General features: G+C 47.3%; 1 protein-coding gene across 3 annotated transcripts in view; it reads left to right on the top strand.

Annotated features, from left to right (window-relative positions):
• Positions 1-16,721, top strand: part of AFF2 (ALF transcription elongation factor 2) — a 489,804-nt gene that overhangs the window by 340,023 nt on the left and 133,060 nt on the right. The window lies entirely within an intron of this gene.

Genomic DNA, 16,721 nt, shown 5'->3' with positions numbered 1-16,721 from the left:
TCAGGTAAAAACAAGAGGCACAAACCTATAGGCAAAGTTCAAAACAGAGTCCATGGTACAAGCAATTAAACAATTGCACCAAGAATCACAAGGTAAGGAATCCCAAGCGGACTGCTTTCCAGCTAGGTTATTCCAGGCTAATAAGCTACGTTGAACTGACGCTTTCTTTTAGTTTGCAAGAAGCCTAAATACATTTCTAACATCAAAACATTATGCTCTCACCAACATGAAAGCATTGCAATGACCTTTCCCCGAGCTGGCTTCTCGTCTGCCAGCCAGGCGAGAACACCTGACCCGCAAATCAAGACGAGCTTGCTGGGTCAGGTCACTATCAAGTCTTTCTGCACTTTCAGTATCAGCGTGGGAAGGAGCTTTTCAGCTAGGTTATTCCATGAAGCTTTCAGGCTAACAAGCTCCGTTGAACTGACACTTTCTCTTAGTTTGCAAGAAGCCTAAATACCTTTCTAGCATCAAAACATTATGCTCTCACCAACAGGAAAGCATTGTGATGACCTTTCCCCAAGCTGGCTTCTCGTCTGCCGGCCAGGCGAGAACTCCGCCTGACCCGCAAAACAAGACAAGCTTGCCGGGTCAGGTCACTATCAAGTCTTTCTGCACTTTCAGTATCAGCGTGGGAAGGAGCTTTTCAGCTAGGTTATTCCATGAAGCTTTCAGGCTAACAAGCTCCGTTGAACTGACACTTTCTCTTAGTTTGCAAGAAGCCTAAATACCTTTCTAGCATCAAAACATTATGCTCTCACCAACAGGAAAGCATTGCGATGACCTTTCCCAAGCTGGCTTCTCGTCTGCCGGCCAGGCGAGAACTCCGCCTGACCCGCAAAACAAGACGAGCTTGCTGGGTCAGGTCACTATCAAGTCTTTCTGCACTTTCAGTATCAGCGTGGGAAGGAGCTTTTCAGCTAGGTTATTCCATGAAGCTTTCAGGCTAACAAGCTACGTTGAACTGACACTTTCTCTTAGTTTGCAAGAAGCCTAAATACCTTTCTAGCATCAAAACATTATGCTCTCACCAACATGAAAGCATTGCGATGACCTTTCCCCAAGCTGGCTTCTCGTCTGCTGGCCAGGCGAGAACTCCGCCTGACCCGCAAAACAAGACAAGCTTGCCGGGTCAGGTCACTATCAAGTCTTTCTGCACTTTCAGTATCAGCGTGGGAAGGAGCTTTTCAGCTAGGTTATTCCATGAAGCTTTCAGGCTAACAAGCTACGTTGAACTAACACTTTCTCTTAGTTTGCAAGAAGCCTAAATACCTTTCTAAAATGAAAACATTATGCTCTCACCAACATGAAAGCATTGCGATGACCTTTCCCCGAGCTGGCTTTTCATCTGCCGGCAAGGCGAGAACTACACCTGACCCGCAAATCAAGACAAGCTTGCCGGGTCAGGTCAGTATCAAGGCTTTCTGCACTTTCATTATCAGCGTGAGAAGGAGGCAAAGGCCTCCCCAACTGTTCGCTATCTCCTTCGTTAAAATTATTTTCTTCTGAGAACCGCTGTGTTGACTCTGCACTGTCTGTGGGAGCCTCAGAAAAAGACCTAGAAGCAGGCCCAGAGATCTGAGGCACAGAAAAAGAGCCAGAAATCTGAATCTCATCATCCTCATCATCAGAGAACATCTCAACCACAAAAGTCTTCCTGGTGACATTTTTGTTGTGTGCCTTCAAGCCATTTCCATCTTACAGTGACCCTAAAGCAAACACGACCAGTTCCGTTTGCCATTGCCTTCCTCAAATGCTGAGACAATATCGCTTGCTCAAGCATACCAAGTGGATTTCCAGCCAGATTTGCCTGAGGATAGGCAGTGAGTTTCCATAGCAGAGCAGAAATTTGAATCCCGATCCCCCAGAATCTTAATCCAACCCTGAGCCCACCACATCATGGTGGCTCTCACTGGTTATACATAGCGGCATAAAGGTACGATAGGCACACATATGTCTTTCTACAGTTTTATTCAACACCTCCATCTACAATTATTTCTACCCACTCATTTTACTGACTAAGGTTCCCTCACCAGGACATTTACAGGGTGGGTGAATAGGCAGGCAGGGAATGGCAATGTCACAACAGATGCTCGTAGCAACAAAGGGTATCCTCTTGGACTGTCCTGATAATAATAATAATAATAATAATAATAATAATAATCAATGGGTAATAATAATAATAATAATAATAATAATAATAGACAACGGGTAATTATCGCTAAATCCTCAGAAGCAGACTTGAACCAGGTTCCATTGGAGCGTAAACATCAGCATCGGAGTCGTTGTTACCAGCGAAAGCTAACTGCTCCTGCTTCTGATTTATAGCCCTGAATTCACCACATAGAAGGTGCTAGGGCATCTCCCAATTAGCTCAGCATTTCTAGCAGCTATTCTAGCTGAACGTCGTCCGTGCTCCGTCTCGTTTCACCTCTCCAGAAATGTGGGCACTTGCAAGACCTCATTGTCTGATTCCTCTTCTAATTCCTGAGCACTTCCCTGCTCCCCTTCCTCTTCTGAAGAAGAGGAACCCCTAACATGGACTTCCTATAGGTCCTCCAAAGGCCCTGGAGAAAAGCATTGTCTTCATGCGGCCAATTGCCAGGATACAACCAGCCACTGCCTGGACACTAAATAGAGACACATTTCTAGGCTGAGTGTCCCAGGAGAAGGAAGGAAGGAAGGAAGGAAGGAAGGAAGGAAGGAAGGAAGGAAGGAAAGGGGAAGGGGAAGGGGAAGGGGAAGGGGAAGGGGAAGGGGAAGGGGAAGGGGAAGGGGAAGGGGAAGGGGAAGGGGAAGGGGAAGGGGAAGGGGAAGGAAAGAAGGAAGGAAGGAAGGAAGGAAGGAAGGAAAAGGGGAAGGCGAAGGGAGGAAAGAAGGAAGGAAGGAAAGAAAGAAGGAAGGAAAGAAGGAAAGAAAAGGGGAAGGAAAGAAGGAAGGAAGGAAGGAAGAAAAGAAAAGGGGAAGGAGAAGGGGAAAGAAGGAAGGAAGGAAAGAAGGAAGGAAGGAAGGAAAGAAGGAAAGAAGGAAAGAAAAGGGGAAGGGGATGAAAGGAAAGAAGGAAAGAAAAGGGGAAGGAAGGAAGGGAGGGAGGAAGGAAAGAAGGTATTAAAGAAGGAAAGACAAGGGGAAGGGGAAGGGAGGAAGGGAGGAAAGAAGGAAAGAAAAGGGGAAGGAAGGAAGGAAGGAAGGAAGGAAGGAAGGAAGGAAGGAAGGAAGGACAAGGGGAAGGGGAAGGGGACGGGGAAGAGGAAAGAAGGAAAGAAGGAAAGAAGGAAGGAAAAAAGGAAAGAAAAAGGGGAAGGGGAAGGGAGGGAGGGGTTTTGTGCCCTGGTGATGCTCTCTATGCCACCAATGCAACCCAGGGTCTTCTCCAAGAGCACCTTCCACTCAAGAGGTCCTAGTCAACACCACTGACCCTGTTGTGTTGTGATTTCCAGAGAAGTAGCTAATGCATGACTTCCATTGAGATGTTACGTCACACTCTGCTAATCTGATTGTTCACACTTTTGTTGGAAAGAGCGGAGAATGGATCCCCCAACACAGAGGCACATTCACACGTTCCCAGTGTGTCCAAGCTAATACTGTTGGTGCTGCTTTGGCTCTTCTCAGAAGGCCCGAAAATGGGGGGGGGGGGGGTTAGATCTGGAATCAATTTCCCTCCACAGCTGTGGAACTGCGATTGACGTTGCTCTCTCGGTTCGCTCCAAGATCTAAAGGCAGAGACCTTGTGTTCTCTACATAATCAGTATCAAATGTGTTTGAAATGTCTGCTCGTGGCTTTATGGAAGTATTGTCAAATTGCTTGAAGTTACACACCAGCATGGTCTCATTTCATGTGTGTAAGAGAGAGAGGGAGAGAGAGAGAGCGCTGGCCAACCGACAAGGCATAAATTCTTAACAGCAGGTAAACATCTGCTAAATGTTTTATTAAGCAGGATCATTAAATTGAGCTTAAGTAATGTCTGCATTTGAGAATGTTACAGGGCTCTGGCGGGGCCAATTCTGGGGAATGTCTCCCCAAAGGGTCTTGGATTTAGAGGCTCCCCTCCCATGGTCAGCCCCCAGATCCAGGCTGGACCTTGTGCTGTGGTTTGGAGGCTCATGTGGAAGGCAGCGGACCAGGACCCAGCACTGGTTTTGTGCATCTACCTTATAGGAAACTTTTGGGGGCTGTGATTGGATAGGATGATGGCCCATCCACATCTAAGCACGTTCTGTGGGGCCTCCATGAGTCCTTAACTGTCAGGAACGCGACTCCAGGTGATGATCTTGATCGCAGAAATGTACACCAAGGGCTTTGTTTTGGTCCGCAAGAAAGAGCCAACGCCTTCCTTGAATGATAACCGAAGCACAGCTTAAATATGTATGCAACAAGGGGGCCTGTGGGAGGTTCCAAGGGCCACAAAAACTGTCCTGAAGGATGCACGTCACCGCTTTACTCGTTAGGCTACATGTTACTCTTTAGCTAACCCTGGAGAGAGGGAGGGAGGGAGGGTAGGAAGGGGGGAGGAAAGAAGGAGGGACAGAGGGAAGGAAGGAAGAAAAAAAGAAAGGACAGAGGGAAGGGGGGAGGGAAGGAAGGGGGGAGGGAGGGAGGAAGGGACAGAGGGAAGGAAGGGAAGGAAGGAAGGAAGAAAGGAAAGGAGGGAGGGAAGGGAAGGGAAGGAAGGAAGGACGGACAAAGGAAGGGAAGAGAAGGGAAGGGAAGGGAGGAAATAAGGGGGAGGGGAGGGAAGGAAGGAAGAACAGAGGAAAGGGGGGAAGGGAGGAAGGAAGGAAAGAAGGAAGGAAGGGAGAGGAAGGAAAGGAAGGAAGGAAGGAAGGAAGGAAGGAAGGAAGGAAGGAGGGACAGAGGAAAGAAAGGAGGGAAGGGAAGGGAGGTAAGGAAGGAAAGAAGGAAAGAAGGAGGGAAGGGAAGAAAGGAAGGAAGAACAGGAAAGGAGGGAAGGGAAAGGAGGAGGGAGGGAGGGAGGGAGGGAGGGAGGGAGGGAGGGAAGGAAGGAAGGAAGGAAGGAAGGAAGGAAGGAAGGAAGGAGGGAGGGAGGGACAGAGGAAAGAAAGGAGGGAAGGGAGGTAAGGAAGGAAAGAAGGAAAGAAGGAGGGAGGGAGGGAAGGGAAGAAAGGAAGGAAGAACAGAGGAAAGGAGGGAAGGGAAAGGAGGAGGGAGGGAGGGAGGGAGGGAGGGAGGGAGGGAAGGAAGGAAGGAAGGAAGGAAGGAAGGAAGGAAGGAAGGAAGGAAGGAAGGAAGGAAGGAGGGTTTTCCTGCTTCTTGGCAGAATGGGGTTGGACTGAATGGTCCACGAGGTCTCTTCTAACGCAACGATTCTGTGATTCTCTGATTCTAATTGTTTGTGATAGACATGAAAGTGGAGTGTTCCCTTTCTGAAAACTACAGTTGCAACAAGAATGAACTGCTTCGGGTTAAATTTTGGGGAGGGGCAGAACACTAGGCTTTGGGCCCCTCACTGAATTACTTTTCAACACAACCTTCCGCAGTTCGGCCTAAATCTGTAGTTGCTCTGCACGCTCCCCAGCCTGGCACGTGAACTCTCTGAGTGAGCCTTGCATGCCAATGACAGTCGTGGCTCACCTCTCCCCCCCCTCAACACTCCCCCCCACCCCCTGGCCGACCTCCTTTCCATCTCTCGCCGATGTCACTGGTGTCCTCCTTTGCTGGAGAGTTATTCATTGATTGGGAGCAAGGAGAGAGATGAGGGTCTGCTCCCGATTCCCCGTGGACCACCCGCGATAAAGAAGGCCTTCATCCTGAAGGAGACTCCAAGGGCAAGGGCTGTCAATGGAGAGAGGTCAGGAGCAGCAGACCCTTTGGATAGGTCTGCCTCACTGGAGCAAAGGGGATTGGAACCCACCTGGGCCTCTCTCTCCATCCCTCTCTTTGGCTTCCTCTTCAACCTAGTAGTAAGGCACGAAAACCAGGAAGAGTCACAGCAAGGGAGAGTGTGGAGGACCTTCCTCCCACCGCTGGGACATCATCTCAAATTTGTAAAGAATGGCTGGAACTGAGGCAAGTTCTCTTCCTATCTGGAAACGTTTCAGCAGCGTGAAACCCAGAGGCTGTTTCCAAGACGGAGACTGGGTCGCCTTGGGACAACTCCCCCAAGATCTCTGTCTATATATCTATATCAGTACACTGACCCAGGGAAGCTCCCACTTCCACAATAGCTGTAGCTCCCATGTTGCAACTCAGAGTAAGCTTCACCTTGCTTCCAAACACCACCACACAAAAGCTGTAGTTTTATAGTTTATTGAGGAAAAAACCCAAGTCACAATAAAGAGTAAGCATTGCAAAGTTCCAAAGAATAAGGTTAAAAGCAGAATATAGTTCCAAAGACCTTCAGGTAAAAACAGGAGACACAATCCTATTGGCCAAGTTCAAACCAGAGTCCCAGGTCCCTAATGAAACAGTTGTCCCATGAATCACAATGCAAGAAATCCCAAGCGTACTGCTTTCTAGGCTATGGTTATTCCACGAAGCTTCCAGGCTAGTAAGCTACGTTGAACTGACACTTTCTCAGAGTTTGCAAAAGGCCTAAATACCTTTCTAACATGAAAACATTAGGCTCTCATTATCATAAAAGCATTGCGACGATCTTTCACCGAGCTGGCTTCTCGTCTGCTTGCCAGACGAGGACTTTGTCTGACCCAGAGATCAAGGCGAGCTTCTCAGGTCAAGTCACTATCTACACTTTCGGTATCATCGTGGGAAGGCACTTGCTCGCTATCTCCTTCGTTAAAATTCCTTTCTGGTGGAAACGGCTGTCTTGACACTGCACTGTCTGTGGGAACCTCAGAAGCAGGCCCAGAGATTTGAGGCACAGACAAAGAGCCAGAAAGCTGAATCCCAGCAGGAATCTGATTCCCATCATCCCCATCATCAGAAAATAGCTCAGCCACAACATCCCACCACTCAGGAGACAACAATGGCCCTCTCCAATGACATTGCAGGTTCTTCTGAGCACCGTGAACATGTCCAAGAGCCTCATCAGCGTCCTCCACAAAAGCCATACTGCCCACCACAGAAGTGAAGGCTTTCATATGGGGACAATATTATTCTCGATTTTATGATGTGTTTCCTCCACCACAGACATCCCAGTGTTTCTTACTCTCTCCATTGGTGTGTAATTTGCATGACCCCGCCCTACCTCTCCCATAACCCTTTCCTACTCTTTTCTACAGCACATAGCAAACACAGGAATTGATCAGCAACTGAACATACACACTAGAGAGGTTTGGGGACAATTCGCCATGATTTAGAGGAGTTGCAGGTACTGAGATGTATAGTTCACCTGCATTCTAAGGAGTTGCAGGTAGTGGGATGTATAGTTCACCTGCAATCTCTGGACTCCATAAATGATGGACCTGGAACTCACTTGGCACGCAGAAATCCCACGACCAAGGAAAAATACTGGAGGTCTTTGGAGGGATTTGTAGGAGTTGTAGTTCACCTACATCCAGAGCACACCGTGAACCCAAACAACGATGGATCTGGACCAAACTTGGCATGCATACCTGATATGCCCAAGTTTGGATACTGGTGGGTTTTGAGGGGGATAGGCCTGGACATTTTGGAGTTGTAGGCACTGGGATTTATAGTTCACCTGCAATCAGTGAGCACTCTGAATGCCACCAAAGATGGAATTGGACCACACTTGGCACACCAATCCTGCACTGTTGGTCAAAGCGACTTAAGCAACGTGCAGTCATTGAATCCTTGACAGCAGAAGGTGTCACCCCAAAGGAGACTCATCAGAGAATGCAAGCTGTTTATGGTGATTGTGTTGATGTGAGTACTGTGCATCGTTGGGCGAGTAAGTTTAAAGATGTTGAGGTGGAAACATCTGACTTGCGTAACAGAGAACTGGACGTCCTGTGGCAGCAACCACTAAGTTTCACAAGCAAAAGGTTGAATGAAATGTAATGCCTCCACCTTCGTAACTCCTCAATTGATGGCAGTACTGGCATGCAGAAGGTACTGGCTTGTTCAGTAGACTCTCCTCTACAGTTCCATTTTGATTCAGGATGATAGTCGTATCACTCAGAGAGAAATTTCAAGCATGATCAGCACTCACAAGAACACGTGGGTCACATTATTGCTTTGCTTGGCTATCGGAAGATCTGTGCACAATGGGTACCCAGGATGCTGATGCCTGAAATGAAAGCGCAGAGACTTGAAACTTCACTGATTGAATCTCATGACCATACAACATCCTCCATATAGTCCAGATTTAGCACCGTCTGACTTCCATCTGTTCCCGATAATGAAAGAAGATCTGCGGGGACATCATTACACTTCTGATGAAGACATTGAGAAAACTGTGAGATGCTGGTTGCGGAAACAGAATGTCAACTTCTTCCGTGACGGCTTCAGAAAACTTGTTCATCGTTGGCAGAAATGTATCCAATTGTCTGGTGATTATGTGGGGAAGTGAATAGTGGTAGTTGAAGAGCACATTCTAAGGATTATTTCTGCGTTTGATTTATTAAAATATTCCCATCCAAACCCAAATAACAATGGCGGAGGCATTACTTTTCATTCAACCCTCGTATAGTCAAAGACTAAGAGTGTATTTAAGAAATTCAGGCAGAGCTGCAAAATTCACCTGATGCGCATTTTTCAAGAGAAAATCCACCCCATTTTTTGCTCCTGGGAGCAAAACGTTGGCTTTGTGGGAATGCACATTGCCGACAATGTCATCCGGAGAAGGGAGCCGTTGTGACCTTTTGCTAAACAGGCTTTGCACCGCCCTCTGGGCAAGGCTGACCTAAAGAGCTACGCACAGGCTCCCGAATGCAACGTTCCCGGCCTCACGTCAGAGGGGATTAGGGAGAGACGGGAGATTCTCCTGGCACAGGTCCCGGGGAGACAGCCTTCCAAGCCAGGGGCAGCCATCTTGTAGCAATCACTTGCCATCATCACGTTGGACTGGTTCCTCCAAACATCAGAGGGCACGGGGGTCCATCTCTCCTTGTTTTGACAGCAAAGAGCTTTACAGGATTCTTCTCAAAGTCAGCCAGGTCATTGACAGTATTGTCTAGAGCAGGGGTCCCCAAACTACGTCCCGCGGGCCACTTCCGGCCCACCAAGGGCACTTATCTGGCCCGTGGAGGAGGAGCACCCCCCCACACACACACACAGTGCCCCTCCCTTGGCTGGCTCACACTATCCATCAGGCCCGATGGGCAGCGTGAGCCAGCCAAGGGCAGCTGCTCCGCATGGACTACTCATATGTACCTCGCGAGGTGCTTTACTCGTGAGTAGGCCGCGTGGGGCTGCTCCTCCCTTGGCTGGCTCACGCTATCTATCAGGCCCCACAGGCAGCATGAGCCAGCCAAGGGCAGCTGCTCCGCATGGACTACTCACGCGTAAAGCACCTCACAAGGTGCTTTACGCATGAGTAGGCTGCGCGGGGCTGCTCCTCACTTGGCAGGCTCACGCTATCCATCAGGCCCGATGGGCAGCGTGAGCCAGCCAAGGGAGGCTGCCCCGTCGCTCCATGCAGTCATGCCGGCCACATGACCTTGGAGGTGTCTACGGACAACGCCGGCTCTTCGACTTAGAAATGCAGATGAGCACCACACCCCAGAGTCAGACACGACTGGACTTCATGTCAGAGGAAAACCTTTAACTAGGAAAATTGTGGAAGATCCAGGGTGGGAGAAAGAACTCTTGTCTGTTGGAGGTAGGTAGGAATGTCTCAATTGGCCACCTTGATGACCATTTCATAGCCTGACAGTTTTTAGGGAGATGTGATTAGCTGGCCCCGATTGTTTCTTGTCTGGAGTTCCCCTGTGTCTGAGTGTTGTTCTTTATTTACAGTTCTAATTTTAGAGTTTTTTTTAATACTGGCAGCCAGATTTTGTTCAGACTAGAAATAGGAAGATTTCCCATTCTCTGCTCCTGGAATTTCTGCCTAAAGAGGGCTAGAAAGAACCCCCTCCCTCGAAGGGCCCTTCCACACAGCAAAATAAGATATCTGCAAAGTGCATAGGAATTTTTTTATTGTTTTTTTTTTTTTAAAAAAACTATAGTCCGGCCCTCCATCGGTCTGAGGGACAGTAAACTGGCCCCCAGTTTAAAAGGTTTGAGGACCCCTGGTCTAGAGCAGTAGTTCTCAACCTGTGGGTCCCCAAGATGTTTTGGCCTTCAACTGCCAGTTTTCCAGCTGGCAAACTGGCTGGGAATTCTGGGAGTTGTAGGCCAAAACACCTGGGGACCCACAGATTGAGAACCACTGGTCTAGAGCCACTGGGAAAGTCTTTGTCTCACAGTGTTCTCCTCTTTCAAGTTTGCATTGTCGCCTTATAAAAGACTAGCCATCCCCTGCCATGCGTTGCTGTGGCCCATTCTGGTGGTCATGGGGGTTCTGTGTGGGAGGTTTGGCCCAATTCTGTCGCTGGTTGGGTTCAAAATGCTCTGTGATTGTAGGTGAACTACAAATCCCAGTAACTACAACTCCCAAATGTAAAGATGCTATTTTCCCCAAACTCCATCTGTGTTTATATTTGGGCATATTGAGTATTCATGCCAAGTTTGGTCCAGATCCATCGTTGTTTAAGTCCACAGTGCTCTCTATATGTAGGTGAACTACAACTCCAGAACTCAAGGTCAATGCCCACCAAACCATTCTAGTGTTTCCTGTTGGTCGTGGGAGTCCTGTGTGCTACATTTGGTTCAATTCCATCATTGGTGGAGTTCAAAATGCTCTTTGATTGTAGGTGAACTATAAATCCCAGCAACTACAACTCCCAAATGATAAACTCATTTTTCTTTGAGTGAAGGACATACATTGAGTTGTTAGGTGTCTTGTGTCCAAATTTGGTGTCAATTCCCCCAGTGGTTTTTGAGTTCTGTGAATACCACAAACGAACATTACATTTTATTTATATAGATAGGGGGGATTATTTAATGGCAAATCCCACCAGCTGACACCAAATTATAAAGGATTATTAACCAAATCCCAACACTGTGCCACCACTTGGTAATGGAATGTGGCTTAGGCCATTTAAAATCAAAAGCAGAATAAGCTGGAACAATTTTCTGGCCGAAAAACCCTTTTAAAAGAACACTGGCTACCACCACAGTTAAACGAAATGTTTAGCCCTTGGCTTGACTTGAGGTACCTTTAGGCTCGAATGTGCTGGATTTGCACTCAGGCTTTGTACTTTGAGGTAACACTTAAGAGATTACTTTTTACAATACACGCTGCCACCAATAGACTTTGACTTCTTCTATAAACTCCTTTAAGACTTCTTTCACCGAGGCACACTGAGGCAGTGATTGTGAACAAAGAACAATGTTGTTTATTTGAGAGAAGTTGAACAAAACAGGCATTAAGCTCAGCTGTTTCAGTATTGGATAAAGCATATGGTTTCTTTAAATAGTTCAAAACTTAGTTGCAAACAACACTCCTCTTTCCCTCCAGAAACTACTGACAGGGTTCCTCTCTGTCTAGTATTTCTAAACTCCACACAGACAGTCCTTTTTCCCCCGAATCTGTCACTCCACTCCACCAGCTATCCTTCCCAATAGCTACAAATCTTCTCACCAACTAACTCTGCTGATTAACTGACCAACTTCAGGCTTCACTAGCTCTTGTCTTCTTCACCTCAAACCCAAAACTCCTTCTTCTTTGACACACAGACTCCTAACTGCTTCTTCCTTGACACCCAGATCCAATCTGAGCTGTCAGGTTTTAAAGTCAATTTTTTTCTCAAGTTAAGCTCCGCCCACTCTCCCCCGGCCAATCACTAACTCCCCTCATTTCCCTCCAAGCTGCTCCTAAGCACGCCCCCTCCAGGAAATGAGATTCTAAGATGGATGCCTCCAGCCACCCTTTTAAAATGGCTGCTGAACTTCCAGGGCCTATTTTTCTGATCTTTTCCTAGCCTAACAGGTAGAGAATTCATCACACGCCTCCTTCCAGCCCAGCTTTGACCACCAGCTGGTTGTGAGGATCAAATGAAGGCACCACTACCAAGTGTGGTTGAACATTAGAATGCAATTCTGAAGATGGAGGTTCCTCAGGCATGGAAGCCCACTCTCTTAGCCTCAGAGGAGGTCTCATTCTCAGGCCCAGAAGTAGCCAAACCTGCTCTGAACAAATCTGGCTAAGAAAGCCCTGTGATAGGTTGGCCTTCTGGTCAACAAGAGTCAGAAACAACTTGAAGGCTCGTGACAAGAATATAAAAACATCACAACCAAATGAGACCTGCTTGTACCAAGTCTATATAAAAAATTTGGTGTGGAGTAAAAGCATACGATGTGAAAAGAACCATGACTCATTAGTGAGAATGTGATGGAATCGGAGATCTTAAGATCACTTACGGATCAGCATACGGAGACGTCACCAGCTTCCTTGAGAGATCTTTCCTCCAGCAGAAGACTGAATCGTTGTAAGACTAGGTTTTATATAGCAATATTAAATGATCACTCACAAGCCGGTTTTGCTTGGAAATGGATATATTGCTTGTATCTCTGCAGCAAAGAAAGACACTACGGACTTTTCCCCACCACCACTTCCTTTTATACACCTTTCCTGCCCATCTCCCTCCTCTTCTCAGTTTCCTCATTAGAGCTTGTTGCTTCACAAGTTCCAATACAAGGTTTCCAGTGCTCTCTGCTGGCTTCAAAATATTACAGAGAAAAGGCAGCCAGGATGATTCAGTCAGGATGTCACGGAGGGAATTTGTGATGTCTTCATGCCGTCAGATATTGACTCCTGACAACCATAGAATCTTAGAGTTGGAAGAGACCTCCTGGCACATCATCCAGTCCAACCCCATTCTGCCAAGAAGCAGGAATATTGCATTCAAATCACCCCCGACAGATGACCATCCAGCCTCTGTTTAAAAGCCTTCAAAGAAGGAGCCTCCACCACACTCCCTCCAGGGCAGAGAGTTCCACTGCTGAACGGCTCTCACAGTCAGGAAGTTCTTCCTCATGGTCAGGTGGAATCTCCTTGAGATGGGCCGTTTCCCACTATTGTAGTTTCTACAGTTGACACAGAATATATAGAATCCTAGAGTTGGAAGAGACCTCCTGGGCCATCCAGTCCAATCCCATTCTGCCAAGAAGCAGGAAAATTACATTCAAATCACTCCTGACAGATGGCCATCCAGCCTCTGTTTAAAAGCCTCCAAAGAAGGAGCCTCTACCACACTCTGGGGCAGAGAGTTCCACTGCTGAACGGCTCTCACAGTCTGCTCTCGAGGCAGGCCTCATCGTCCCCCATTCCGGGGCAGAGAGTTCCACTGCTGAACGGCTCTCACAGTCAGGAAGTTCTTCCTCATGGTCAGGTGGAATCTCCTTGAGATGGGCAGTTTCACACTAGTGTAGTTTCTGCAGTTGACACAGAATATATAGAATCCTAGAGTTGGAAGAGACCTCCTGGGCCATCCAGTCCAATCCCATTCCGCCAAGAAGCAGGAAAATTACATTCAAATCACCCCTGACAGATGGCCATCCAGCCTCTGCTTAAAAGCTTCCAAAGAAGGCGCCTCCACCACACTCCCTCCGGGGCAGAGAGTTCCACTGCTGAATGGCTCTCACAGTCAGGAAGTTCTTCCTCATGTTCAGATGGAATCTCCTTGAGATGGGCCGTTTCCCACTATTGTAGTTTCTGCAGTTGACACAGAATATATAGAATCCTAGAGTTGGAAGAGACCTCCTGGGCCATCCAGTCCAACCCCATTCTGCCGAGAAGCAGGAATATTGCATTCAAATCACCCCTGACAGATGGCCATCCAGCCTCTGTTTCAAAGCTTCCAAAGAAGGAGCCTCCACCACACTCTGGGGCAGAGAGTTCCACTGCTGAACGGCTCTCACAGTCAGGAAGTTCTTCCTCATGTTCAGATGGAGTCTCCTTGAGATGGGCCGTTTCCCACTATTGTAGTTTCTGCAGTTGACACAGAATATATATTATTTGTACAGAAATCTTCACTCAGCACAATACTAGTTTCTTGGAAACAACCTGAAGGCATGCAACAACCATCAATGTAACCACCAGTCCTTTTGCAAACATTATCCAAGCGGGTATTTAGCAAGAAGTAATTTTGTGCAGGTACATCCTCAAGAGAGTGTTTGGGGAGCATTTTGACGCCAACATTGGATTGCGCAACTTCCCAGAAGGCCTCAGGTGATCCCCATCTCTGCCCTCCAGCCAATGTGCCTATGAGTTCTAATTGCTCTATTAAATTGTACAAGATTGATGGCTATTTTCTGGATGTACAGGTTACGCGGTCACGGACCGTTCTGCCTAACACACTGATCCATGTGACACTTGGATCACGTGGTGCGTTCTGGGGCTATAACCATAAAGATAAAAATCGCAAGGAAATTACAAAGCAAAGTGGCCAAACGGTCTGCCTCAATCTGTTCTCCATTTTCCAATTACCTTTAATTATCTTAATGTCCATTTTCAGGCTCAACATTAGCACCGTCCACATGATGTAACCCTCTGAATGCCCCAAGGGACTACTCGGGGCTCTTCCCGTTCCCTTTCTGTCCTTTGCTTTACGATCCTCTTCTTGGGGGGGTGATGAGAGGCTGGGGAGGGGTGAGAAGGCGGACCTGTCCAAACACTGGAATAGGTTAGGACCACACTCTTCTGCATTTTGCGATTCATGCCACCAATCTAACAATGTTTACAAATACCTGCAAATTAAGGGACGTGTGACTACTACATGGGACTCGGTGGCCTTTGGCATTCCTTGCGGATCTGTCATTCTACGACACCAAATTAGGAGGGAGAGCCAAGACTCCAGAGGGCAGGAGCAGGATTCAAAACGATCTTGACAGATCAGAGAGATGAATGCCCAAAACTAACAAAATGAAGTTCAACAGGGAGAAATGCAAGAGACTCCACTGAGGCAGAAAAAATGAAATGCAAAGAGACAGAATGGGAGACGATGAGACCTGGCTCGAGAGCAGTACGCGTGGAAAAGATCTTGGAGTCCTCGTGGGGAGGAAGTTAAACATGAGCCAGGAATGTGATGTGGCAGCAAAAAAAGCCAATGGGATTTTGGCCTGCATCAATAGGAGCCTAGTGTCTAGATCTAGGGAAGTCCTGCTCCCCATGCTCTGTTCCGTCTTGGTTAGACTACACCTGGAATATTGTGTCCAATTCTGGGCACCACCATTCAAGAGAGATATTGACTCTAAGCTGGAATATGTCCAGAGGAGGGCGACTCAAATGATCCAGGGTCTGGAGAACAAGCCCTATGAGGAGCGGCTTAAGGAGCTGGGCATGTTTAGCCTGAAGAAGAGAAGGCTAAGAGGAGATATGATAGCCATGTATAAATATGTGAGAAGAAGCCACAGGGGGGAGGAGGAGGGAGCAAGCTTGTTTTCTGCTTCCTTGGAGACTAGGACGCAATGGAACAATAGCTTCAAACTACAAGAGAGGAGATTCCATCTGAACATGAGGAGGAACTTCCTGACTGTGAGAGCCGTTCAGCAGTGGAACTCTCTGCCCCAGAGGGAGTGTGGTGGAGGCTCCTTCTTTGGAAGCTTTTAAACAGGGGTTGGATGGCCATCTGTCGGGTGATTTGAATGCAATATTCCTGCTTCTTGGAAGAATGGGGTTGGACTGGATGATGGCCCAGGAGGTCTCTTCCAACTCTTGTAACATGTTTTGAAAGCATGTTATCTACCCCGTGGGTCATAGAGAGATAGTTCCACCTTGTGAACTCTCCTCTAAATGTTGTAGCAGAAGTTGTTGGTGATGCACATGACAAGAGCCAGTGCTTTCATTCTGGAGACCACAATCCCCCTTCGGCCATGGAAACCCATTGGGCCACCCTGGGAAAGTCACCTCTGTTTAAAAGCTTCCAAAGAAGGAGCCTCCACCACACTCCGGGGCAGAGAGTTCCACTGCTGAACGGCTCTCACAGTCAGGAAGTTCTTCCTAATATTGGGAATATTCGACTTCAAAATAGATACGAATAAAGATAGGCTCCTTTTCCACATGGCTACTGCAGCAAGACTATTCTTAGCAAGCAAATGGAAAAGTGAGGAGACCCCAAAACTAGACGAATGGAGACTTAAATTAATGGACATAATGAACATGGATACACTAACGCAACATATAAGAGCCAAACAGACACCAGGAGTAAACAAAACAGATTGGACCCCAATCAAGAAATATTTAGATAGTAAGCAAGGATAGAACCGGCGAATGACAGGAAGCAAAAGAAGACAGACGACAAGCACAGACGATAACACCACTACTAACTCACTATGCGGGAAATAATGAGTAAACAATAAAAATTCATAATACTAATACACTCCACGTCCCACCTTCCCAACCACATGCACTCCCCGCTTACCCACCACTGTCTTCCGCTAGAGTAGCTATCCCCCCCCTCCCCATTTCCCCGCCAGTAGATAGGGACCCTACCCACTCCCTTCTTCTCCCTCTTCCCCCACCCCATCCCTTGGCTTCCTTTTTTTTCTTTTAAGGTATAACGTATACGTCAATCGATTAACACCCTATTGATGTATTACTATCGTAAATGCTCAATAAAAATTACTTAAAAAAAAAAAAAAGGAAGTTCTTCCTAATGTTCAGGTGGAATCTCCTCTCTTGTAGTTTGAAGCCATTGTTTCGTGTCCTAATCTCCAGGGAAGCAGAAAGGAAGCTTGCTCCCTTCCTCCCTAATAATAATAATAATAATAATAATAATAATAATAATAATAA

Source organism: Anolis sagrei, chromosome 10, assembly GCF_037176765.1.
Source record: "Anolis sagrei isolate rAnoSag1 chromosome 10, rAnoSag1.mat, whole genome shotgun sequence".
Taxonomy (NCBI): Eukaryota; Metazoa; Chordata; class Lepidosauria; order Squamata; family Dactyloidae; genus Anolis; species Anolis sagrei.
This window is presented reverse-complemented; position numbering and strand designations above follow the sequence as displayed.